Source organism: Notolabrus celidotus, chromosome 19 (genome assembly GCF_009762535.1).
Source record: "Notolabrus celidotus isolate fNotCel1 chromosome 19, fNotCel1.pri, whole genome shotgun sequence".
Taxonomy (NCBI): domain Eukaryota; kingdom Metazoa; phylum Chordata; class Actinopteri; order Labriformes; family Labridae; genus Notolabrus; species Notolabrus celidotus.
In genome coordinates, this window is record NC_048290.1 from 3,987,557 (window position 1) to 4,004,159 (window position 16,603).

The 16,603-nt window shown below is 40.9% G+C and overlaps 1 long non-coding RNA gene across 1 annotated transcript in view; it reads right to left on the reverse strand.

Annotated features, from left to right (window-relative positions):
* Positions 1-3,834: 3,834 nt before the first annotated feature.
* The window catches only part of LOC117831591, a 38,148-nt gene continuing 25,379 nt past the window's right edge, over positions 3,835-16,603 (reverse strand). Inside the window, exons 2-3 of the long non-coding RNA XR_004635034.1 lie at positions 4,107-4,195; positions 3,835-3,925 (exon numbers count right to left, since the gene is read on the reverse strand). This is a non-coding gene — a long non-coding RNA (uncharacterized LOC117831591). The remainder of the gene's footprint in view (positions 3,926-4,106; positions 4,196-16,603) is intronic.

A 16,603-nucleotide genomic window follows, 5' to 3' on the forward strand; every position in this document is an offset into this window, starting at 1 on the left:
GTTTACCAAAGTCAAATTCCTTGTGTGTTCAAGCATACCTGGCCAATAAAGCTGATTCTGATTCTGAGGTTTACCCATTAGTGAGAGACTGCGTGAGCAAAAAGTTCAACAGCTTCAGAAAAAAGGTGGGAAACATGAAGGAACATGATACACTTAAAAGATTCAGAGAAACTGATACTGGGTAGTAGTGATCTTCTGGCTCTCAGGCAGCCCTGCGTTAAAAGCAGACATGACAGAGCGCTGGTGGCCTAGCCGTCTAAGCGCTCCATGCATAGAGGCTATAGTCCTCATCGCAGAGGTCGCCAGTTCGACTCCTAGCTGTCCGACCATGTGCTGCGTGTCTTCCCCCACTCTCTACTCTCCACATTTCCTGTCTCTCTTCAGCTGTCCTGTCAATAAAGGCAAAAAAGCCCAAAACAGACATGACTCTGTAGTGGAACTCACTGCATGGGCTCAAAATCCTTTCCAGTAACTACTGTAATAACAGTTTGTCGCTGCAAACACAAATGCAGGTTAAAGCTGTACCATGCAAAGAGGAAACCAAATGCAAACATGATCCAACTTCTCTGGGTCTAAGCTCATTTAAGAAAGACTGAGGTGAAATGACAAATCAAAATTTGGCATTCTTTTTGGAAATCATGGGGGCTGCGTCCTTCACTCTGGAGAAGAGAGACTGCCTGCTAAACTGGCCTGCCTGCAGTCCTGACATGTCACCCATTGAATACTTTTGACTCATCGTGACAGAGAGAACCTGTCAATGGAGACCCTGAGGTGTTGAGCAGATAAAATCTTGTATCAGGCAAAAATGGGACAACATTTCACTTTTTGAAGGGTTGTTAAAAGAAGAGGTGATGTAACACCTGTGTAAACATGCTCCTTTCATACAAACATTACACAGATATTGTATGTTGTCTTTGCACTATGTTTCTGATGAATTATAGGATTTCAATTTGTTTGCAATGCATCAAAATCTGCTTTATGAGTCCCAACTTTTCTGGATTCGGTTGCAACTCCACCTGAAAACTCTCTTTTTAGCACTCTGACAAAGTATGACCCACATAATCCTGAATAAGTCTTTATTAGTGCAGCATTTCTCCCAGCTTGATTGATCTGGCTCTAAATCCACATCCTGCAGTCCAAAGAATACTCCCTAAATTATTTTACACCCTGCACAGACTTGGCTTGTGAGCTGTCAGTAACAGCATTCCTGTGGTATGAAGGCGCACGTCTCTGTACTCAACCATCAACTCATCCGGTGCAGCAGACAATGACCTTCTTCTCTGGACTTATCCATAAATCATTCATTTTCAGTATTAGACACAGTTCATGTGTTTTCTGGCACAAGGATTCCTGCAATCTTCAGGGAACACACAGATAAACGGGAGAATAGAATAGCAGGGTTTTTGCTTCAACATGTGCCTGTCAATCAGGATGTAGATTATGGAGACTACGAGACTGTCTGAGATGAGCAAAAAAAAAAAAAAAGAGCTATCATTATGTAAGAGGTATATATTTAAACTGAATGTGTTTTTGACCACATTTCATTTCGACAAATCTGTACTTCCTCATTTTAAAACTTGAAGCCGCATTTCTTTGTCACTTTAAAGGCACCAGAAACACAGCTTTAATACACATAATGCAATCTCCATTAACACATTCTACATAACACATCAAATTTGTACTCAGGGTCCTGATTTCAGTATGAAACATATGCTGGTTCCCATTTATTGTGCATGTAAGTAGTATTGATTAGTCATGCATTGGCAGGAAAAACAGTCATTATGAGGACTAACAACATTTCAGTGCATCAGCAGTAATCTAAGGACAATTTATGCAAGTGCATGCAAGTGAAGCTACCAAACTGTTCTAGATACATCTATCATTTTAGTTTCTTTATTGGCTTTTTGAATGCCTTTATTCAAAGGACAGGACTGTGGATAGAGTAGGAGACTGGGAGGAGAGGGTGGGGGGTGACATGTGGCAAAGGGCAGCGGATTTCAGCTTGGTCTGCCCCCTTTAAAGGACCACAGCGTCTGTGCATGTGGGCTGCAATTTAACCACTAAGCTAAGCTGGCACCTCTAAATCAACATTTGAAGCAACAAATCTGCTTGACACTGTGTTGTGAAAGCCAATCAGCAATTAGATTTCTCAACTTCCTGGACTGTAATACAAAGTATTAACCCTTGCGCCATTCAACCAACATTTATTCTTTATAAGGTTCATAGCACTGAAATAAGCCAGAGCAATACATCTGTGTAATTTAGTATTTACAGTGAAACTGACACTTACTAGAAACAAATACATGAGCACTCCTCTGGGGGATGTGCTTAACCTACAAAAAACAATTCATTGAGAGTAAATCACAAGGAGACCAGTTCTTTTTCAGGCTCATATCTAAGTTAGGCCTTTATGTAACTTGCTATCTACAGTGAAACTGAGACCTACTAGGAACAAATACATGAGCACTCTTCTGGCGAATGTAATTAACATAGAAACAACAATTCATTGGGAGTAAATAACAAGGAGTTCAGTTTCTTTTTCAAGTGTATACGTGAGTAAGGCCTTTATATAACTTGCTATTAACAGTGAAAGTGAGACTTAACAGAAACATATGTTTGAGTGCTCCAACGGGGGATGCAATGAACCAAGAGAATCCAATTAATTGTTTTCAGGTTAATCCTGCTGAAACAAGCCAAAGTAAAGCCTCTGTGTTACTATTAACAGTGAAACTGAGACTTACTAGAAACAAATACACGAGCACTCATCTGGGGGATGTGATTGACCTAAAAAAACAACTATTTATTAAGAGTAAATCACAAGGAGATTGGTTTCTTTTTAAGGTTTATACCCAAGTTAGGCCTTTATGTAACTTACTATTTACAGTGAAACTGAGACTTAACAGAAAAAAATGCACGAGTGCTCCAATGAGGGATGCAATGAGACAAGAGAAGCCAATTAATTATGAGAAAATCAGTTCTGTTTTTGGGTTAATCCTCCTGAAACAAGCCAAAGTAAATCCTCTGTGTTACTATTTACAGTGAAACTGAGACTTACTAGAAAGAAATACATGAGCACTCCTCTGGAGATGTAATTAACCTAGAAAACAACAATTAATTGGGAGTAAATCACAAGGAGATCAGTTTCTTTTTCAGGCTCATACCTGAGTTAGGCCTTTATGTAACTTACTATTTATATTGAAACTGAGACTTACCAGAAACAAATGTACGAGTGCTCCAATGGGGGATGCAATGAACCAAGAGAATCCAATTAATTACAATCAGTTCTGTTTTTGGGTTAATCCTCCTGAAACAAGCCAAAGTAAAGCCTCTGTGTTACTATTTACAGTGAAACTGAGACTTACTAGAAACAAATACACGAGCACTCATCTGGGGGATGTGATTGACCTAAAAAAACAACTATTTATTAAGAGTAAATCACAAGGAGATTGGTTTCTTTTTAAGGTTTATACCCAAGTTAGGCCTTTATGTAACTTACTATTTACAGTGAAACTGAGACTTAACAGAAAAAAATGCACGAGTGCTCCAATGAGGGATGCAATGAGACAAGAGAAGCCAATTAATTATGAGAAAATCAGTTCTGTTTTTGGGTTAATCCTCCTGAAACAAGCCAAAGTAAATCCTCTGTGTTACTATTTACAGTGAAACTGAGACTTACTAGAAAGAAATACATGAGCACTCCTCTGGAGATGTAATTAACCTAGAAAACAACAATTAATTGGGAGTAAATCACAAGGAGATCAGTTTCTTTTTCAGGCTCATACCTGAGTTAGGCCTTTATGTAACTTACTATTTATATTGAAACTGAGACTTACCAGAAACAAATGTACGAGTGCTCCAATGGGGGATGCAATGAACCAAGAGAATCCAATTAATTACAATCAGTTCTGTTTTTGGGTTAATCCTCCTGAAACAAGCCAAAGTAAAGCCTCTGTGTTACTATTTACAGTGAAACTCAGACTCAGCAGAAACAGATTACTAACGCTGAGTCAGTTCTCAAGTTGCCAACTGGACTACAAACAATACAACACACAGAAAAAGAAGTCCAGGAAGTCCTTTATTAAAAAATGTTCCACATTTACTCTTACATCAGACATGGAGGAACATTAACCCACATTTGGATCGTGATTCTTCCCACCTGGCAGATTTTAAAATTCTTCTGGTTTGGTCTTCACCCCTGATAAAGAAAAAGTGACACCTTAAGCTGCTTTATGTAACAGATAACTCACCAGCTGGTCCCTGACTTGCTCTCTGTGCTCATAATTGCCGGGTGGGTGGCTTATAAATTGTTTTTGAAAGCTTTTTTCCACTGCACCACTGTGACCAGAAAACCCTTCTTTTTTGTCCTTTTGGTTGTTGTACCCAGAAGTCGTGCCAATAAAGTTGCAAGCTTTAACAAAACCAGCTTCAGTATAAAAACATTTGTTATAAAAGCCGTAACTGAGGCCAATACTACATAAACACAGGCTGTGGAGAAAAACAAAGTCCTTCTCTGACATGTTGTTGATACTACCGAGAGAATCAACACACAGGACTCTTAAGAAAAGCATCAGCAGAGCCACGGCAACATAAACATTTGTCTTTGGATGGGAGTTCATGATAAATAACCATTATTGCACCTCATATCTATCTGCATGCTGTGAACAAATATTTTTCCATAAGGTTCAATTTGAGGATGCATAAAAGTCTGCTATTAAACCATGCAGTGGGTCTAATGTGGTTGTTTAAACAGCCGTGTCTGCATGATTTGTGTGTCAAAACCCTTTGCACATATTTATATTAAGAGTATTTGCATCCCTACAGCATAAACCTGATGGTGTATGAACGTGTCTGTAAATGCATATGCACCTTTAACCCTATCACAATATTATTACACTGTGCAAAGTGTGACTAATGAAACACTTGTGATGCATTGCATGCAATATTGTTACGCTTGATTTACTGCGCCCGCAATTAAGTCAAATACTGCATGACAACCTCAGCATACAGAGAATATGTGTTATAATTGTACTAAAGGTTAACTCGCTGCAGTAACTGTCGAACATGTCGAGGGGCTTAAAGGGATAGTGCATCATTTGAGAAATCCATCATAACGGATGGATTTTGAATCCTCTAGAGCAGTGGTTCTCAAAGTGGGGTCCTGGGACCCCTGGGGGTCCGTGTACCATAGCGTGGGGGTCCGTGAAATAATTAGAATACATTTCTAATAAATTATAAAATTGTGCTGTGTCTTTAAAAACAGCATATACACCATTGTTAGGATACTATTTAGTAGCTAGAAGGGATATGTGAGTCTTGCTACTGTTAATTTTCTGAAAGCATTTAAGATAATTTACTTGAAAAGTATAAATTCTGTCATGTTGAGTCCACAAGGAATGAAATGACCCTCTGTTTTAAAATATATAAGTGGTATTTATATGATTCAAATTGAAGTGTTTTCTGTGTATCACTATGGAACAGGTCTGATGTATTTAGATTGCTAAGTGCTACAATACAAATAGTTGCAAGGGCTTCTAAGACAGCAAATGGTAGTAAGCATGTGCTTATAATTGTAATTGAGGGGGTCCTTGGAAAATGTTCTCACCTGTAAGGGGTTCCTGGTTTCAAAAAGTTTGAGAACCCCTGCTCTAGAAGCATAAAAAAGAAGGTGACCTGAGCTTGGCATCAGTCTTTTCCTCTCCCATACTCTTAACTTATCAAATTTAACAAAAGCATTTCACTAAAAACTCTGCAGGAAAGAGGAGAAAAGGAGAAAGCACGAGGTATCACGCCACACATCTGCTGAATGCGCCTCCAAAAACTCAGTAACTTTTGACTTGCATTAACAAGACGTCCTGGCACAAAGCACAGCGAGGTGATTAATGAATAATGTTGGCAAGCTGTAGTGGAGACTTCTGGGAAATCAGTGACACAGATAGAAACCTGAGCTGTCATCTAAAGCGAAGGTTTGGACTTTTTTTCTTCTCTGTCTTTTATCCCGTCTCTCTTTCTTCTCTGCTCATTGAACTTCAAGAACAGACGTCTACACGGCTGCAGAATAAATTCTCTTCACCCTGAGTCAGTAGTGTGGTGCAACATTTTTGATTCAGCCCTCAAAGTCTCTCCATTCTTTCGGTACGTGTCATATAGAAACCTCAAGACGTCTTCCTGCAGCTGCTTCCGACTTCTCCTTTTTTATTCTTCCCATCTCCATTCATACAATCATTTCCTCTCTTCCTCTTTTACTCTCCCTGTTTTCACCTCTTCAACTGATCTGACCCTCTCTTTTTAACCCTTGCCTGTCTGTAAAACCCACATTAGTCTTCATCCCCCCTCTTCCTCGCTGCCTGCTGTGGAAGCAAAGAGGCGGTGACATGTCACATAAACAAAAGGGAGAAAAAATGGGCCACATCATGAGGAGGTGCAGCACAGAAAGTGGCCAGCTAGCAGTGATGGGGAGGCCCCTCGTTTGATGTGCGCGCACAGAGAACAGTGACCTAGTTCTGAGCTGACATGTTTATGGCTGATGAGCACAGGCCAGTGATTTCGCTTGCAGAGATTGCAGCCTTGCTCCAGGGCCCTCTCATTTGGAGCACTTGGGATTGAAACCATTCCAAGAGACGAGACACGATTCTTGCTGGGGTGGAACCTGAATACTCCTCCTTCTCCAGGACAGCCCCCTATGTCTTCTCCTGCTTTCTCTGACATGTTTCCTCCCACTTTACCTTCATTACATCTTTAGACAAGCTGGCAGCATGACTGTGGGAGTCTGTCTGTCTCTTATTTTGTTAGACAATTTAATCCAGAAAGAAAGAAAATAGAGTTAGAGCCATGAGGCAACCAAGGTGATGAAAAATGAAGCCATTGCCCAAGTGCAACAGAAGTGCAGTTCTTTAAGTGTCCACTTGAGGCTGGCTACAAAAGCTATGCACACCCCATTAGAGTCCATTCTTGCAGCAGAAAATACCCCAGCTTGGTACCAAGAAAAAACAAAAGCTTGGAGCCTACAGTAACTTCCATCATTGGGAGGTAGGACCCACTGCACTTGACCAGTTCACTTACAGTTGCGCCACCCACCTCTACTGATAACTTTGTCTTGAAGTGAGGAGTCTTTTCAATCAAACCAGCACTCCTAAAGCTTTTTCTGTTACTCAAAACTAATCCTACGTTTTTTAAAATGTATGAAAATGACCTGATGAGGAAGAAAAGCTGTTCAAAAGTGGCACCGTGAGTTTGGTCCACATGCTAAGTATCTCTCTGTATCTTACGGCCAAATTCCACCAGATCCGTCTCCGGTCCATCTCTGATCCGTAACGGCACCGGATCTGATTGGTTTCAATTCTAGTCAATGTGTTAACTTCCACTGGATCCGCTCCGTTGCGTTCCGGCTGTGTCTCTGATCCGGCAGGTCAGAACAGAATGGATCAGCTACGCAAGACTTCGACGCATCAATCTCAACAGAGCAGATGGAGCGGGACAGGAAGTCAGGTTTCACCAAAACAAAATGAAAACATCCGGTTAATTTTCAGAATAAAACACTCTGTGTTATCACCAGATCGTATTTCACTTAAATACAACAACAAACCAAAGTCATGATGAGCGGAGCCAGGCCAGGAGTCAACAGGTCAGAGGTTTTCAGAGGACTAGAAAGACAACATGGATGAGGAGAGGAGGAGGAAAATCCTTGATAAGATAAGATGAGATACTCCTTTATTCGTCCCACAACGGGGAAATTCATGGAGTTACAGCAGCAAACAAAAAGGTGTACAGAACAAGAATTTAACAAGAATATATATAGAAAAGAAATGTCCATCAAAGACACCTTGGCCATAATTCTCCTGTCAGCCACCACCTCCACAGGGTCCAGGACTGAGTTGGACTCCTTCACCAGTTCGTTCAGTCTTGCTCTCCTGTATCCTGTCCGCCGACAGCAGGTGAAATCCTTCCAATGTAGCTATGTTAGCATGACGCTACTCTGGTGATTACCGCCGGAAAACCTCGGTCATATGACTCCAGCTCTCCGGCGGTCCTGCTCCGTGCTGCGTTTCAAAAACGCAACCGGTGGGTGTTGACGGACAAGAGAGCACGGAGCCGGACCACAGCGGATCAGAGACAGACCGGACACGGATCTAGTGGAAGTCCTGTGTAATTGTTGTATATTGGTCACAAATGTTAGCATACAGCCCTTTGTTAAATGTAAGAAATGCATTAAAAGTGTCTTATAGACTAAGTTTACGGTAGTTTTTTTGCTCCACATATGTAGACTTATTCACAATCATCACACTCCACTTCCCTTCAGTGTGCAGGTGTTTCCTCTGAGTGTTGTCCTGACTTGTTTTGTTTTCATTGTGTTTCTTCTGTACCTAAAAGTCACTTGAAATAAAGGATGCCTGTTGATGGTTTTTAAAAGGCTTCAGTGAATGAATGAGTGAATCACTCCTGGCTACGACGCTCTGAGGGGCTGTAATGTCGGCTCATAATCGCTGATGAGTTCCATGTGTGTTGAAATGCGTGTTCTCATCTCTGGACACATATCTGCATATGAATACAGAGTTATGCATGGGATTTGATTTTTTTTTTTCTGTATTAGAAGTGTTCCTAATTTTAATCTGTCTGTCTGAGTACTCTGAAGTAAACCAGTCTGTGTGCAGAACAAAAGAAGCTGATTGCATTGCCTGAAATAAAATCCCTGAACCCATCAGCTGTCATCAAACAGCAATATTTTTGGATCCATCTCTATAAGCAGATAGATGCATATTAGTCCAGGGAACAATGTGTTCATAAATGTCACTGAAAAGAAGGTCTTGGCCTGAATATCTCATATCCATCATACAGATATTCTTTGTCTACACTGGAAGCCCAGAAATATCATCCCCTTACCCCTGAGGTTTAATCGCCTTCATACTAAAGCCGATGTGTTCAGAGATTTGAGGAATGCAGACTGAATATTTAGCTCTGATATCCCTGGTGCAAAAAGGGATGGATTTTTTACGACTTAGGTGATTAAAGGGCTTTTCCACCGGCTCCCACAGCAGGTTGAAATGTTTGGGTTTTAAAGTAGAAATCATCAAGAACAGTGGGATGTTTTAATCTGGTAAACATTTGTGTTCCCTCAAGAATCAAATGTAATAACTTCAGAGATCCCCTCACCTTTTGTCTGTCAACATCATATTATAAAAATCCAATGTCTCCCGGCGCTCTGGTTTGACATCGGTTGCATGCAAACTGACATTCGCATAAGACAAAGCTTGGTTTAAGTGAAAGGGTAGATAGTTAAATTTAGGATGCAAAAATACTGAAGGAGTGCTGCCAACAAGAAAATCTGGAACACATACATTTTCAACCCTTTGCAAGAAAAAGTCAAATGAGTTTCTAGTGGTGAACTGGAAGAAAATCCATCTGCATTAGCGCCAAGAAGACGCAGTTAACCGATGCCAAGAAATCATATATCAGCATATGCAAACATTTGAATGGTAAGCCATGAACAAAAGGAGGATTATTGGGGTATATATAAATATCAGCGTGATAAAACATTTTATCTGATGTCAGAAAATATGTCTGCAGTTTTTAGAATTGGTAAATAATATCTGCAAACATCCTCTGTTCTTAAAACATGCTCTAGAAAATGAAAAAACAGCTGAGAAAATATGAAGACAAGAGGGAATTTACCTAAACAGGAACACAGGTATGCATATATTGGTTTTATGGGACATGAGTTGCACGCAAAAATGACAGAAATCTTTAATTGTCAGTTATTCACCTGAAGTCTGGTCTTTGACTCTGTCAGGAATGCAACAATATGTTGAACATAGTTCACATTTTCTCTTAATAATAGAGTTGTTATTATGACTATGTAAGCAAGCTGACATTCAACTCCAAGCACTGACCTGCTTTCACACAGCTTCAGCCTGGCTAGGTGATTTTATTCTATTCACAACACATCTGAAATTTGCTCTCCTTCCGTTTCATCTCTTTCTAACCTCTTTCACACACTCTCACACACTCACGCTCTGCCCCAGAAGTTTTGCAAACTGGCTTTTTTACACATGTGGGAACAAGAAAGATGCTGGGCTGGATTTGTAAGATGAGGTTAAGGAGGAAGGACATTTAGCCACAGTGTGATGCTAACGACGTCATGGCGGCAGAAGCCACAGAGACCTACTTCTATCAGCAGACGGATGTGAAGACATCTTTACTGTCCTCGCCTTGAAAACGATTCTCCCTCTTCAGTCTTTGAACTTTTTACTTATCCCATTATGTGTCCCTCTTAGTGCATACATTCTTCAGAAAGTCCTGATGTGAAACTGTCAGCTGTTTGCCTTCAAACCATAGACTGTATAAATGATGGACGTAGTATCCGTGACGTCACCCATCTGTTTCTGAAGCGCTGTTTTGAGGCCAATCGGCGGCGGCAGCCATATTGGAAATGTTGAACTCAACATAACTTCTGTCGACGTAAGGTTCGACGTAAAGAGGCGGGCTTTGAGCCTCCTTGCCAACAGCTACAGTGTTCCCGCCTGTCAGTCAAGTTAGCGGTGCCTCTCGTAATGGAAAACTCATAATCTTAATATACTTGAAATTGCTGCGTTATGAAAAAGTTCACCCCCCGTACAGTGTGTGCCGATCGAGAAATGAGCTAACCAGACTACACTCATTTTTTGTACCAGGCTGTAAACTTGTTTCTAAACAGTCTTCTTTGAATTGGTGTGTATGTGGTTTCTGGTACTTCCGGAGCCAGCCTCAAGCGGATCATCAATGAACTGCAGTTTTTAACACTTCCACATTGGCTTCAGTTCTCGTGCCCAGAGGTTGCCGCCTGGTGGCGACCAAACCAGGAGCTCAAAGTAGAGTGATTTTCATTTTTATTTCAAGACACGACACCAGTTAAATGGTGCTGCTGTGTTCTAGATGTGCAAACAGGAAACCCTTTACTAACTTAAATACAAAAAGGAAGTTGATTACATGTCAGTGTCGTGTGTATGTAGTGTTCATGCTGCACCCAGCGGCAAAAGTATTCCAAGTTCGCCTTTAAAGATTGTCTCGTTCCATACTTCAAAAACATCGCAGCTTCATTTTAGACATTTCATGTTGTAGCTGCTGCTGCAAAAAAAACCTTATTGCAAAAATAAAAACAGCTGACACTGACCGACATGCTCCCCAATGCTCTGTCTTAAAATGATTTTAGAATTTTGAATTGGTGTGTATGTGGTTTCTGGTACTTCCAGAGCCAGCCTCAAGTGGACACTTGATGAACTGCAGTTTTTAACACTTCCTTATTGGCTTCAGTTCTCGCAGTTGGAGGTTGCTGCCTGGTGGCGACCAAACCAGGAGCTTAAAGTAGAGTGATTTTCATTCATAATGCAAGACACATGACACCAGTTAAACGGTGCTGCTGTGTTTTAGATGTGCAAACAGGAAACCGTTTAATAACTTAAATACAAACTGGAAGGTGATTACACTTCAGTGTTGTGTGTACAAACTGTTCATGCTGCACCCAGCGGCCAAAGTATTCCAAGTTCACCTTTAAAGATTGTCACGTTCCATACTTCAAAAACATCACAGCTTCATTTTAGACATTTCATGTTGTAGCTGCTGCAAAAAAAAAACCTTATTGCAAAAATAAAAACAGCTGACACTGACCGACATGCTCCCCAATGCACTGTCTTAAAATGGTTTTAGAATTTTGAATTGGTGTGTATGTGGTTTTCAGTACTTCCAGAGCCAGCCTCAAGTGGAAACTTGATGAACTGCAGTTTTCAGCTCTCTGCATTGGCCTCATATTCTTAGACCGGAGGTTGCCGCTTGCTTCAAAACAAGCAGCCCACCCAGGAAACTTCAGGTAGTTTTCAGGACGTTTGTGTGTCTGTGAATACAGCTTATGCAACTTCTTGGTAGTAGTTTGGATAAGTATGTGTATGGTGAGTGCCCGTTCAGCCTCTCCTGACTTGTATTATTTATTCTTCCCACAATGGGAGGCTTGCCTCGGTCACACACAGCACTTGACCAGAAACCCCGGGGATATCACAGTTGCTCATTTTCTGCTTCTTGTCAAATATATGTCATTACGCTGGAGGAAATAGTGACTGCAATTGCCCTATGTGCCATTATTTTGACATCACACTTAATGCTCATTCACAAGTTCACAGGTCCAGCAGCAGCAGCAGCGAGTCATATTCTTGCGGCTGCTGTTTCATGGTGTCCAAGGTCATGTGTGAGCCGCCACAGGGGCCTGCATGACAGCCCGAGCGTATTCATTTTTTAGATTAGAGCCTCTGATGAAGAGGCCTGGTCTATAATTACGGACAACTCCACTGCCACTCTTTGTGAGATTCAAGTTACCGGGGCAACAGGCAAATTAAACATGTCTCCAAGGGAGTAAATATACGCTGGCTCTGTAAGTGTAATCTCGTTTGATGTGTTTGCCACGATGCTCACCCTGCGAGGGAGGAAATAACTCAAAGAGATTGGATGGAGTAGAGGGCTGAGGGCTGAGGGAGAGAGAGAGCCCACTGTGTTACCCTGTCATGACATCAGTCAGAGAGCTGGAGAGACATTTTGTCCTAGTATGAGGTTTCCTTTTGACATTAATAATACAGTTACAAAACCACAATCTAAGATCATTTCATATGGTTGACTTGGCCCAGAGATCAATTTCCACTGCGTTTCTCTGCCTCTCAGAAGGGGGTTTATTTGGCAGGCACAAGCCGGGGTTGTAATCCGTCCTCTGTCATGAAAAAACAACCACAGTGAAAAACAAAATGAACCCTTGTGGTCAGGACCGTTTGATATCTACTGTTATACAACTCTATCGCCTCCAACTAGCCCAGAATTCAGCAGCTCTGTTTGAGTGCTGTTGAAAGATAAAGCCGATGATGAAGCAGCAGTGCCGAGATCAACAAATGGGTGATAGCAGGCCAGGCCAAACCCTGGTAGATCAGGGGCATGAGGCGTGCCAGGCTTCTCAGCCGTATGCCACCAGTATCCCACTACACACTCTTTGTCTGCATTAACAGAGATGTAAACAAAGGAGGCAGCCACTGCAGTCAAGTCAAAGTAATTGATAGCAGAGTGAACACAATCCTTCATCATAGAAACCTTTGCCTTGAGGAAATACTTGGAATGGACAACATGTTTCTATCAATGTCGAGTTGAGTTTTTTCTGGCATACACTACCAGTGTATCAAGGATTTGTATTTATTTTAATTATTTGAAACAATGTAGATTAATACCAAAGACATCAAAACTATGAAAGAACATATATGGAATTATTTAATTCCCAAAAAAGTGTTAAACAAAGCAGAATATGTTTTATATTTTAGATTCTGTAAAGTAGCCCCCTTTTTCCTTCATGACAGCTTTGCACACTCTTGGTATTCTCTCAGTCTGCTTCATGAAGTGGTCTCCTGGAATGGTTTCTAATTAACATGAGCCTTGTCAAGAGTTCATTTGTAGAATGACTTGCCTAGGGTTAGCACACAATGGATAGTCCTATTTGACTACTGTTGTAATCCAGATTATGGCAAAACCAGATTACTTCATAGTTTTGATGTCTTCAGTATTAATCTACAATGTCGAAAATAATTAAGATAAATAGAAACCATTGAATGAGAAGGTGTGTCCAAACTTTTGACTGGTAGATTGGTGTAGATGTTGGGCTGCATGTAATGATGTATTATGGGATTGTGTTCCATCTATTACCGATTACTTTGACTGGTTATAGTGGCTAAACTGATAGGGGAGCCAAAATTCCAGCTAACCGACTAGTCTAAATGTAAGAAAACACTCAGAAAAGGTCCAACTTTCTGGGCCTGCCCACATCTTAGCCCATATTGGACATTTAGATTCAAAGATTCAAAGGTTTTTATTGTGAATTTTCACTGTATATGCGAGACATACAGGAAAAACGAGATGCTGTTTCTCTCTTCCAGCTTTTAAATATCTAAAATCTAAATATAAAATATAATAAAATATCATAAAATACAGTTTTATAAAAACAGCCTATGTACACAGTGCAGGTAGTGCAGTGACAGTTTAAAAATGGACAATGAAAATGAAAATAGATAACAGTGCAAATGATATTAAGGTGCAGACAGTATTCGATATAAGTAACTGATTAAGTAAACGGTTAATGTGTACGGTTACATGATGTTTTTTAATTCTGAATTAATAATTTGGAATTAAATAATTCGGAATTAAAGTATTCTCCTTCGTGTTTACATGGAAATAGTAATTCCGAATTGAGGTTTACATGGAAAACATGTTTAATTGTTTTTATTTAATTCCTCTTAACGTCTGGGGGTTGGGAAGGGTTCTGATTGGACAGGGGCGGGCGTGACGTATTTACGTTTACCGGAAGAAAACAGACACCAGTTCCTGCTTCTTTCATTTTCGGTTACAACATGGAAGACCACACAATAAGTTCAAATTTCGCTTTGATTTTGACTATAGTTGTTAAAAAGCAGCTCGACACAAACGTACTGCTTCACTTTCGTCAGCTGAGGAGGAGAAGAGAGATAGACGACCGGAGAAGGGAGGCGGAAGACCGGACTGTGGCGATTCAAAGCCGGTTAGTGCAACGGCTGCTCTACCTCATCCTGAAATATGAGCCCGCCAGCGCGGAGTATGTGCGTCATCGCGACAGGACAAGGGAACGAGCATGCGCAGAACGACCGGAATTAATTTAAAGTGGAATGAACATATACATGATCGAGGAATTATTCAATTCAGATTTAAAATCAGAATAAACCAGACACTTACATCGGATTTAAGTTGCTTTTTTTTTAAGATATATTTTTGGGGCTTTTTGCCTTTATTCCATAGGACAGCTGAAGAGAGACAGGAAATATGGGGAGTAGAGAGCGGGGGAAGACATGCAGGAAATGGTCGACCGGTCGGGAATTGAACCGGCGACCCCTGCGACGAGGACTATAGCCTCTGTATGTGGGGCACTTAGACCGCTAGGCCACCAGCGCCCCACATCGGATTTAAGTTTAATTCGGAATTATCATTTTCATTCGGAATTAGGTGTTTACATGGCCATTTTAAATCTTTTTAAAGAGGATTTAATCTTAATTCGGAATTAAAAGTCTCATGTAAACGTAGCCAATGTGCCAAAAGCACATATAATGGCATCGCTCAACAACATCACAGGCATTAAGATTCCCACAGAGTCAAGAGTCACTCTCTTGGATGACGCATGTGGAAAAAGCATCAGTAGATACAAAAATAAATGTTTTAAAATCAGCCTCATCATAGCGAATAAATGTATAGCCATGCAGTGGAAAGACGAACAACCTCCTACAACAAAGAGATGGATTAATGAATTAGCATCATGTATACCAAATGAGATGATAATGTGTACTGTATTTTTCTACATTAATTTTGACCCCGCCCTCTGTTAAAAGCAAAACCCAATAAAAAGATTGTTAAAAAAAGAAAAGGTCAAACTTGAGCAAAATTTAACACAGGATCGCAGAGTTTGCAGGTAAACAATATCAAAATGGTTTGGAGAGTGTGGCTAACACTAGCAGAGCTAGCACCAACAGCCTCTGGTCCCCCCTGCAGGTTCACATCAACATGCCTGTGCTTGTTGCATATAGGGATGCACCGATCCGATCCTGGTATCGGAGATCGGCTAGATCGGACTCAAAGAGCTAGATTGGATATCGGTGACAAGTGGCCGATATATAGTGCCGATCCAAATTGCAGATCTATTCATCTCAGTTCTATGCTTTCCTGTGTTTACAACAGCCATGTGCGTCTCCTACGTCATCAGCGCAGGCCTGTCTGTGTATTTTTTTGGTGGTGGAGCATGATGGAGGATAACTACAGAGACTCTGTCACGCTTCTTTTGCTAACAACTCCACCTGAAACGTGCAACATGTGCAGCGGTAATGTTTCAACGGATGGCAGTCGTGCTGAAAAATATAATGGAAGTCCAAAGGAAGAGGTTTACGTGAGCTGTAGCCGTCTGCAAAGAAGGAAGATACCTTCTATTAATGGATTCAAAGTGTGAAAAAACAGACAGGTTTTTAGATTTAATTGTTCCAACAAAGTCAGAAAAGCCTGAAGTTGCAAAAACATGATTCTATCCTCACATTAAGGACTAGAGATTGTTAAATCAATACCAGGATCAGATCAGCTAGTATCGGTATCGGCAGATACCAAAGCCCAGGTATCGATATCGGTATCGGGACCTAAAAAGTGGCATCGGTGCATCCCTAGTTGCATACTGTAGGCTGTGTTGAGTTAACCAGACGCAGCTATCAAATTTACTAGATCTAAATACAGCCACATCAAACTGTGCTACTTGATGCCATCTGTCATCTGTGCTTGTTTACATCCAGGTAATAGAGCACTGTAGCCTTATGACATTCACCAGTAACTGGAGCCACAGACCTGACCCTTGGCACCTTGTTACTTTGGTTTTGAAAGGTGCATTAGAAATAAAAGTTAGTGTTATGAGTCGTGGAAGGCTGCCCTACAACCACATGCGCTACAAGCAGGGCCTTGTGGTTATTATAAAGTTGAATAAGTCCTTTAGAGGCGGAAATCAAAAGGACACTGTGTCTTTCCCATCAAAGGAACATCTGGAGTCAGTAACATC